Raw genomic sequence first — 9075 nt, 5'->3', positions numbered from 1 at the left:
TCCAAACTCATTCTATGAAGCCAGCATCACCTTGATACCCAAACCAGGCAGAGACCCAGCAAAAAAAGAGAACTACAGACCAATATCCTTAATGAATACGGATGCAAAAATACTCAACAAGATACTGGCAAATCGAATTCAACAGCATATTTAAAAAATTATCCATCATGATCAAGTGGGATTCATTCCTGGGTTACAGGGCTTGTTCAATATTCGCAAATCCATCAATGTGATATACATCACATTAACAAAAGAAAGGATAAAAACCGTATGATCCTGTCGATAGATGCAGAAAAAGCATTTGACAAAATACAGCACCCGTTCTTAATAAAAACCCTTAAAAATGACAATATCAAATGTTAGGAAGGATGTGGGACAACATTTAATTACTGTTGGTCAGAATGTCACTTTGGAATACAGTTTGGCCTTTCTTACAGAGCTAAACATAGTTTTATGTGATCCAGCAATCGAGCTCCTAGATATGCATCCAAATGAATTCAAACTTACATTTACACAAAAATCTGCACACAAATATTTTTAGCAACTTTATTCATAATTGATGAAACTTGAAGCAAACAATCTGTCTTTCAATAGATAAATGAATAAAAACAAGCTGTGGTAAGCCAAACAATGAATATTATTCAGCACTAAAAATGAACTATCACTCCACAAAAAGACATGGAGGAACCTTAAGTATATACTGCTAAGTGAAAGAGGCCAGTCTGAAAAGGCTATACACTGTTGGATTCCGTATCTATGTGGCATTCTGGAGAAGGCAAAAGTATGAAGACATTAAAAAGAACAGTTGATTCCAGAGGTTTAGTGGCATCGGAGGGATATATACATGGAGCACAAGAGATTTTTAGAGCAAGGAAACTATTTTGTATGATACTGTGATGGTGGATACATGACAATACATATTTGTCAAAACTCACAGAATGTGCAACACAAAGAGTGACTCTTAATGTAATCTATGGATTTTGATTACTAATCATGAATCAAAAATAATGTATAAATATTGGTTCATCAATTATAACAATTCTACCATATATTGTAAGATGTTAATAATTGGGAAAATTATAAGGGTAAAGAGGGAGTATATGAGAAGTCTCTGTATTACATGCTCAATTTTCTATAAACCTAAAGCTGCTCTAAAAAATACATGTTAGTAATTTAAAAAATATATGACATTAAGAGCAAGTAAGTTGAGGGTATTAATTAGAAGTTAGAATTCCAAGGTCTTTGCATTGACAAGAAAGAGGTAAAAGTACTAATTAACACCACACTTTGACACATCAAGACTGCATGCTATAATCCCAGGCAAAAAATTAAAGTGTAGAAAAAGAATGTAATTTCCATTCCAGTAGGAAGGAAAAAGATAACAACAAAAATAATCTATCAATCTAAAAGAAGGCAGAAAATGAGAGAGAAAAGGGACATAAAACAGGTGAGAAATAGAAAGTACATAATGAGATGGTAAATTTAAATAACAATGCCAGAACCTAAATTATATATAAATTGAATAAATGCTAAGAGAAAAGGCAAAATTTTCATGCTTTATATATATGTACACACATTATATATAGATTAATATATTTTAAATTAATTTTTTAATGTTTATTTATGATTGAGACAGAGAGAAACAGAGCATGAATGGAGGAGGCGCAGAGTGAGAGGGAAACACAGAATCCAAAGCAGGCTCCAGGCTCTGAGCTGTCAGCACAGAGCCCAATGCGGGGCTCAAACCCACCAACCAGGAGATCATGACCTAAGCCGAAGTCGGATGCTTAATCGACTGAGCCACCCAGGTGTCCCCATTAATATATATTTAAAAATTTTATTATATTCTATTTGCAGGGAACTCACCTAAAATATAAGGATATAGCAAGCTTGAAACCAAAAGGTTAGAAAACTACATAATTAATCTCAAGCAGAGCATATGTTAAGTCAAAAAGAATGACCAAGATATAGAACAAGATAATGAGCAAAGGTTCAGTTCACTAGGGAGTTATAAGAATTCTAAATATGTACACACCTAATAACATAGCTTCAAAATTCACAAAGCAAAATTAGAATCACAAGAAGAAATCATAGTGAGAGATTTAAACAAAATCAAGCATGATACAAGTTTGAACAACACGACTTAAAAAAATGATTAAAGAGACATTTGTAGATTTCATTTAACAATAATAGGAGGCTATTGCAAAATGCATGTAGGAGTGGGTAGCTCTCTCTTGAGATATCTCCTGTGATTAGCACATGTGCACTTAGAACTCTGGGTTTCAGTAGATGTTCCCTTCTCCCTCTCTTTATGCATTTTCCCTTTAGAACTCTCCTTCCCTTGGAAGGGTTACAGATACCTATGGTCCCTTACGGTAGGACCAGGTTCCAGGTGAGGGGGGGGCAGGGGGCTAAGTGTTGGGAAGAGGGAGCTGATTCTGACAGTGTGGGCAGGATGAATTGCTGGAACGTTTTTATCAGGTGCTGACCAGAGGAGAAATGGCTTGATTTTCAAAACACTTTACAAATGCATTAATCTTGAGTTAAGGTGTTAAGTGATTTGCCCACTTAACAGATGTGTGAGGCAGCAAGGCTAAATCCCTGGGTTTTCCCACTCCTGGGAACCCTTCCTGGGGTTTCTAGCTAATTCCCGACTTAATGGAAAAGGGGCCATTTCCCAAGCATATCTCACAGAATCCCCTGAGATGACCAGTCAGTTGTGATATGTTTCTGAGTCTCTGCTACTTTGGGCCTCCTGTGACCAACCAACTGGCATCTGAATGCAATTCAGGAATCCCAAAGGCCTATGAGCTGGGATTCAGATGGTCCTCAGTTTAGGAGAAAATCATCATGCTGCCTGATTTTCTGTAGAAAGTAGAATTCTGAAGAGGGGGGCTCATGTAGGAGAATATGGAACAAAGACAAACAATACATTTCCACAAGAGAAAGAAGGTGAATGGGTGTGAGCAAAGGAAGGTGGGAGAGAGGTCAGACCTCTATAGCAGCCAGCTGGGGAAGCCCAGGACAGGGAAATGGCAATAGTACATTCCATTTGGGTCTCACAGTTGTTCCCAACCTTTACTACAACTTGACCTTGTATAACTGCCTCCGCTTAGTGATTGTTTGGAGCTGGGGGATGTCTCACAAAGGGTTCAGATCCATGCTTGAGATAGAATGGTGACAAGAAGAAATGTAGGAGCTTCTGGGGGAAAAGGCAGGCATTGGAAATTTACAGGAATTAGCAGTGACTGTGGAATGGGATCTGAACGTTGCCAGGGATTCTCAGACATCTGGGGGCAGATGCTGCTCTTCTGGATATGGGAAATGAAGCAATGTGTTCTGTGTTACAGTGATGCCTGGAGGGCTGGAGGTTGGGGCCCCTTGGCTAGGGTAGTCTATGCCTAGCATCTATCTCTATCCTGTGAGGAAGGAAAAGTGGCATTCTTTTCTCTGTCTTGCAAATGAGGAGCTCAGGCCAAGGAGGTGGTGACTTGGCCCATAGCACACAGCTGGTCAATGAGAGAGCCAGGACTGAAACAAACAGGATCTTGAGCAGCCAAGTCTTTGATCTGTAGACTCCCTGACCTGTGCCTTCCCTCCCCATTCTGCTGATCATTGTTTCAACCAAGGCTGACAGGATGAAGGGCTTCCTTCTTCCCCTTGAACTTCAGAATGTGTCCGTTGGGGATGGAATCCATCACTGGAGGGACTAAGGCTGCTACCATCCAGGAATGATGTTTACAGTATTCAACAATCCACATCAAAATTAATCAACACTCAACAGTGCAACAGTTGTGGCTCTGAAACGGCTAACAGTGTCACCAGCTCATTGTCCTGTGCTGCCCCAGCCTGCTGCCTTAGAATCTGGCCTCTCTCCTATTCTACTCTCCTCTTTCTCCTGTGGAACTGCATTGCTTGTCTTTGATATGAATTCTTCTGTCTGAGCCTTGTTCCTTGGGGATGAACTGGAAAGGATGTTGTGCCCTGGCAGGACTGCATGGGTGGGTACCTGTAGCACACCCCCGTTTCACCAGGAAGGTGTTCTATACCACCTCGGAGCCTCAGGAGTTTGGTGTCATTCTTATTCCAGGTGCCTCAGCTCCCTTCCTGCTCACAACTGGGGCAGAGCAGTGCCAGACAATGACTGGCCTGTGCCAGGGTTTCCCTGCTTCCCGGGCCATGGAACCTGAGCATCATAGGCACAGGTGGATGTGCAGAAGGCAACCTCCCTCTTCCTGTACCACACTCCAGACAGGATCTAGGCTCAAGAAGAAAGCCAGGATACCTCACAGGCATAAAATCCATGCTGACAAATGTGCCCTGCTCTCAAAGGGCTTTGTGCTTGGTCTTATGCTTTGCTGAGTTAAAAAAATTTTTTTAGGTTTACTTATTTATTTTGAAAGAGAGTGTGTGCACATGAGCAAGTCGAGGCAGAGAGAGAAGGAGAGAGAGAATCCCAAGCAGGCTAGTCTGTCAGTACAGAGCCCAACATGGGCTGGATCCCACGAACTGTGAGATCATGACCTGAGTAGAAATCAAGAGTCAGAGACTCAATTGACTGAGCCACACAGATGCCGTGACGATTTAAAATTCTTAATAATGTTTGAGCAAAGGGCCAGCCAGCATTTTAGTTTTGCACTGGAAGCAAGCAAACCTCATAAGCAATCCTGACAAGAGTACCCCCCTCCGCCCCCCCTGCAACGTCAAATCATGAGAGTCTGCCTCCAATGCCAGCCGATGGTCCCCATGCTGCTTGTGTGTGGCCTCCTGAGCAGCTTGCAGGAGTGGGAAGCAATGCTGCAAGCGATACACGGGTCAAAACCAAGCTGACATGGGTCTCAGTCACAGAGAAGGGTGTGTAGATCAGTCTTCCCAGCTTTGTGTGCTGTTGCTTTTGGTCAGGTCATCTCTCGACTGTGGACTGCTGTCAGGGAGAGCCCGGGGGCTTGGCAGGTCCCCTGACCAGAGGCATGGCCTTGAGGGTAGTCATACTGGACTGGGCAGGAGAGCCTATCCCAAGAGCTATTGGTGCAACTGTCACAGTGCCTACATTTCTGCTCCCCCTTCAGCTCTGTCCAGCTAAGGGATCCCGGGTCGGGTGGCTCTCTACACTTTGGGTTATCTGGCAAGATCCTGCCATTTCCTGGACCTGGCTCTGTCCACAGCCCCACCTGTGAACCTGGCAGCTCTCTGCTGCCCCCACCTGGCCACCTCCAGAACCAACCTGCCCTACTAGACGTTAGTTTGCCAACTTCCTACACATATTGACTGTTTTCGACCTACACAAATGGCAGTTTTTAAGTGGTTCAACCTAGTACAGTTGATTAGAGATGTGCACAGAGTACACTCAAGGAGGGCAGGCAGCAGGGCCAGGGCCTGGGCAGAGATGGGCTAGGTGGTCCAGGGAAGGGAGGGGAGACTTCTGTCATCCTCACGCAGCCTACTGTTCTTGTGAGAGAGAGGCTGGGCCGTCTCCTCCTGTGAGGACAGCTGAACAAGGGCATCTGACACCTGTGTGGGGAGCCCAGAGGTCACAGAATGTTGGAGAAGGAGAGAAAGCCTGCTGTGGGACAGACCTTGCCATGGGGCAATGCCCTAGATTCTAGAGGGCCAACCTGGCAGCAGGAAAACATGTGCAATTCAGCCAGTGGCCCTGGACATTTGCAGGTTCTGTAGCTTTCTGAGCCTTGGATTTCCTACATATGATTTGGGCACCAAAACATCCTCCTCTTCCACATCACAGGTAGCAAGGATATCTTTCCAGATATTAGGAAGTAGCCACTGGGTGTCCCTGTCCCTACCCTGGGACCTTGGGCACATCCCCACGACCTGGCAATTGAAGAGTTAATTCCAGGCACATCTGGAGCCTCTAGGACCTCCGCCCAGCACCCTGCCTGGTATCTAAACTTTCTGCATGGACACTGCTGTTTACAGGGCTCTGCTGAGAAGCAAATGAGACCAAATGCAGAGAAAAGATGTGTAGACTATACAGTTCTGCAGAGTCCTCCTGGCATCAGTATTAGTGTCGCCTGGAGGGCTCGAGGAAGGGGCCAGGGAGATAACTTGAGCCCAGGGGAGATGAGAATGGACAGGTGGTGGGGGCGGTGAGAAGACTGCTTCCACCCACGGACAACAGGTTCAGCTCATCTCCCTCTGGCCCTCCTGTCTGGGCTCTCCATGAGTTCAGTTCCCTGTTTCTTTTATTATTTTCCTTATATTCTAAAACGATGGATTGGCAGCTGGCCTCAAACAGTTGTGTTAAAATGTAAATCGCTGAAATGACTTCCTGCTATCAACAGAGCCCAAAGTGATGCTCTTGGCCAGGCTTAGCAGCTGGGCCTGGTTTCCAGGGTTCAAGGTTTTATCCACAGCCATTAATCACATGAAAGCAGATATTAAAGGAGCATTAGCCAAGCCAGCTGCCACACCATGTCCTGGGCCATTACAGGGATTACCCTTGGACAGCTCCCTCCCTCTCTCGTGCCTGGGTTGCAGGGCCTCACACAGCCTCTGAGCGGAGATGGGGGGCAGAGGGTGGAGGAGAGGTACAGGCAGGTCCAAGTGGACCTGAGCCCCCTGGCTATACACACGCTCTTCCTCCCCTGCCCTCTCTGGGCCCCCCTGACCTCCCGGCTCACTCCCTTGAGTTACTACAACCAGTGTGGCAGCCGCAGGTAAGCGTGCCAGGGGCTCTGTGGGCAGGGCCCAACAGGCTGGCTCCCGAGCGGAGCGGAAGGGCACACTTCGCACTTCTCGAGCCCAGAGGAGGAACTCAAGCAGGTGGCTACTCTGTGGGCAGAGCAGGCAGGGCCTCGGGCAGTGAGCTCAGCCCTATGCCCTCCTCTGCAAGGCAGCCCTGGGCTCCATGGTCTTTGCAGGGGCTTTTCAGCCCAGCCTCTGACTCCTGATGGCACCTTGCGCGCTGGGCTAGCTGATTTCAGCGCATCTGTGCAGCTGGGTCCAGCCATGTCCCAGTTGGTAAATAGCCAGGCATGATTCTTTGACTTACTATCCAGTAAGTCCTAAAACTAGTACTGTAATGGAGTGGCCACTGGCTACCCAGCCAAATTCGTGCCCCTACACCTACAGCCGATGACCCCTTTTGCTATGAACCACCACTACCAATATTATAAAGCACTTTGCCTCAGAAGGCGTGGGGGTGTGGGGCGGCTGCTGTCTCCAGAATCCCTTTCCAGGTGGAGACTGCTGCCATCTTTACTTTGACCGGCTCCCAGATTCTCGCAGTGCACCAGTGAGTTCAAGTGCAGATGCATTTTGCTGGATTTGGTTTTCAGAGCTATTCAGTCTCCTTAACCAGGAGGGATTTGGAAAGCTGATGATTGGGCTGCAATCGAGAAAGAACACCAGTGAGTACCACCAAAGGCCAAGCACGCAGAGGGCTTCATTTCCATGAGGAGGGCCCTGGATGACCAGGGAAACTGCCTCCCTCATTCTGTAGCGTGAGATAAGCTGGGACACAAGGTGGACAGAACCCTGCTCCCTGGAGTTGTCTCTCCAGACTGAGAATAAACAATGACACATATCCATCATATTAAGTGTGCGCAGAAGTAAAGGGGGAAAGGAGGCTGGTGGGTGAGGCAGACTCAAATGGGGGTGGTCCCCAGTAGGGATGCCCGTGAGCCCTGTGGCTATCGGGTCAGGGAATGCCCAGGAGAGAAAGAGAGGCTAGGGCAAAGGCCCTCAGGTAGCAGAAAAAATGGATAGGAGCAGATCTGTCTTGTGGCTGGAGTGTAGGGGGCTGGGTGGGGTGGCAGATGCGGCAGGGCCTTGCTGGACAGGGTGAGCCCAGCCAAGTTCAGCAGGTCAACCTTTCCAGACCTCGGTTTTCTCAAATGAAGAGATTAGGCTATTTCTGGGAATCTTAAAATCATTCATGTCCAAGAACACAGAGAAGCACTTACTTATGACCCCATCTTTAGAAGCCAACACTGACAAATACCTTAAATGTGCGTACATATCCTATGTACACACACATCAGTACACATTCGCTTGAACACAGAGAGAACAGCGGCGGATTACACAGCACGTAGCTAAGTGGGCAGGGGAGGAAAAAAGGCCCATTGTGTGTATATATTTATGGATGAAGTACCCAGAAAGGCAAGATAGGGTTAGTTCTAAATCTGCTGAGTTTTAGGAATTCCCCTGAAAGAGTAAGTGGGACATTAAAGATGCAGAGTGACGAGAATTATGTAATTCTATTTTAATAGAGACAAGTCTGCCACCACACCTCCCTCACCCCCCTCCATGTACATACTTCTCAGTCTGTGTGTGCAGGAGCCATAAATTATCTCAGGAAGGGCAGGAGAGGACTGAGGACTTGTGGCACTTGCTCTGGATGAGGGCTGAGAGGGGACAGGCAGCAGGGAGCCGGAAGAGGGGCCCTGATGTGGACCCCGTAGTCTGTCTAAGGGAGCAGGAGGTGCCCAGCGTTTGCAGCATTGGCTGTGTTTCCGTGTGCATTTCCTTCTCTTCCAGCCCTTGTCATGCTTGCCATTTGAACACAGGGACTGTCTTCCCCATGGAATACATGTTACAGCAGCATTTAGAATTACAAGGCTGGGTGCCTGGGTGGCTCAGTCAGTTAAGCATCTGACTCTTGATCTCTGCTCAGGTCATGAGCTCACTGTTGTGAGCTCAAGCCCAGTGTTGGGGCTCTGTGCTTGCAGTGGGCTCCTGCTTGGGATTCTCTCTCTCCCTCTTTCTGTGCCCCTCCCCTGTGCCCCTCATGCGCTCTCATTCTCTCTCTCTCTCTCTCTCTTTCAAAATAAATAAATAAACTTAAAAATAAATGAAATATAAAATAAAATAACAAGGCATTTGAAGCATTGTATTGTTCAAACAAGCCCGTGGAATGCTAAATCCAGTTGAATCCAGTAACAGTTAGCTCAACCTCCTCCTCCAAATCTCAAATCTCAGCCTTCCTGGACAATCTCCCTTTTACATTTGAATCAATAAACTTCATAATAGGTCAAAGACAATTGCAGTAAAGGTTGGCACAGTGGCCTCCAGAGCTGAGGGCCTGCGGTACTTTCTCCCTTTCCAACTGGTCCTGCC

Source organism: Suricata suricatta, chromosome 9 (assembly GCF_006229205.1).
Source record: "Suricata suricatta isolate VVHF042 chromosome 9, meerkat_22Aug2017_6uvM2_HiC, whole genome shotgun sequence".
Classification (NCBI taxonomy): Eukaryota; Metazoa; Chordata; class Mammalia; order Carnivora; family Herpestidae; genus Suricata; species Suricata suricatta.
The sequence above is the reverse complement of the archived record's forward strand: the minus strand, read 5'-3'. Positions refer to the sequence as shown.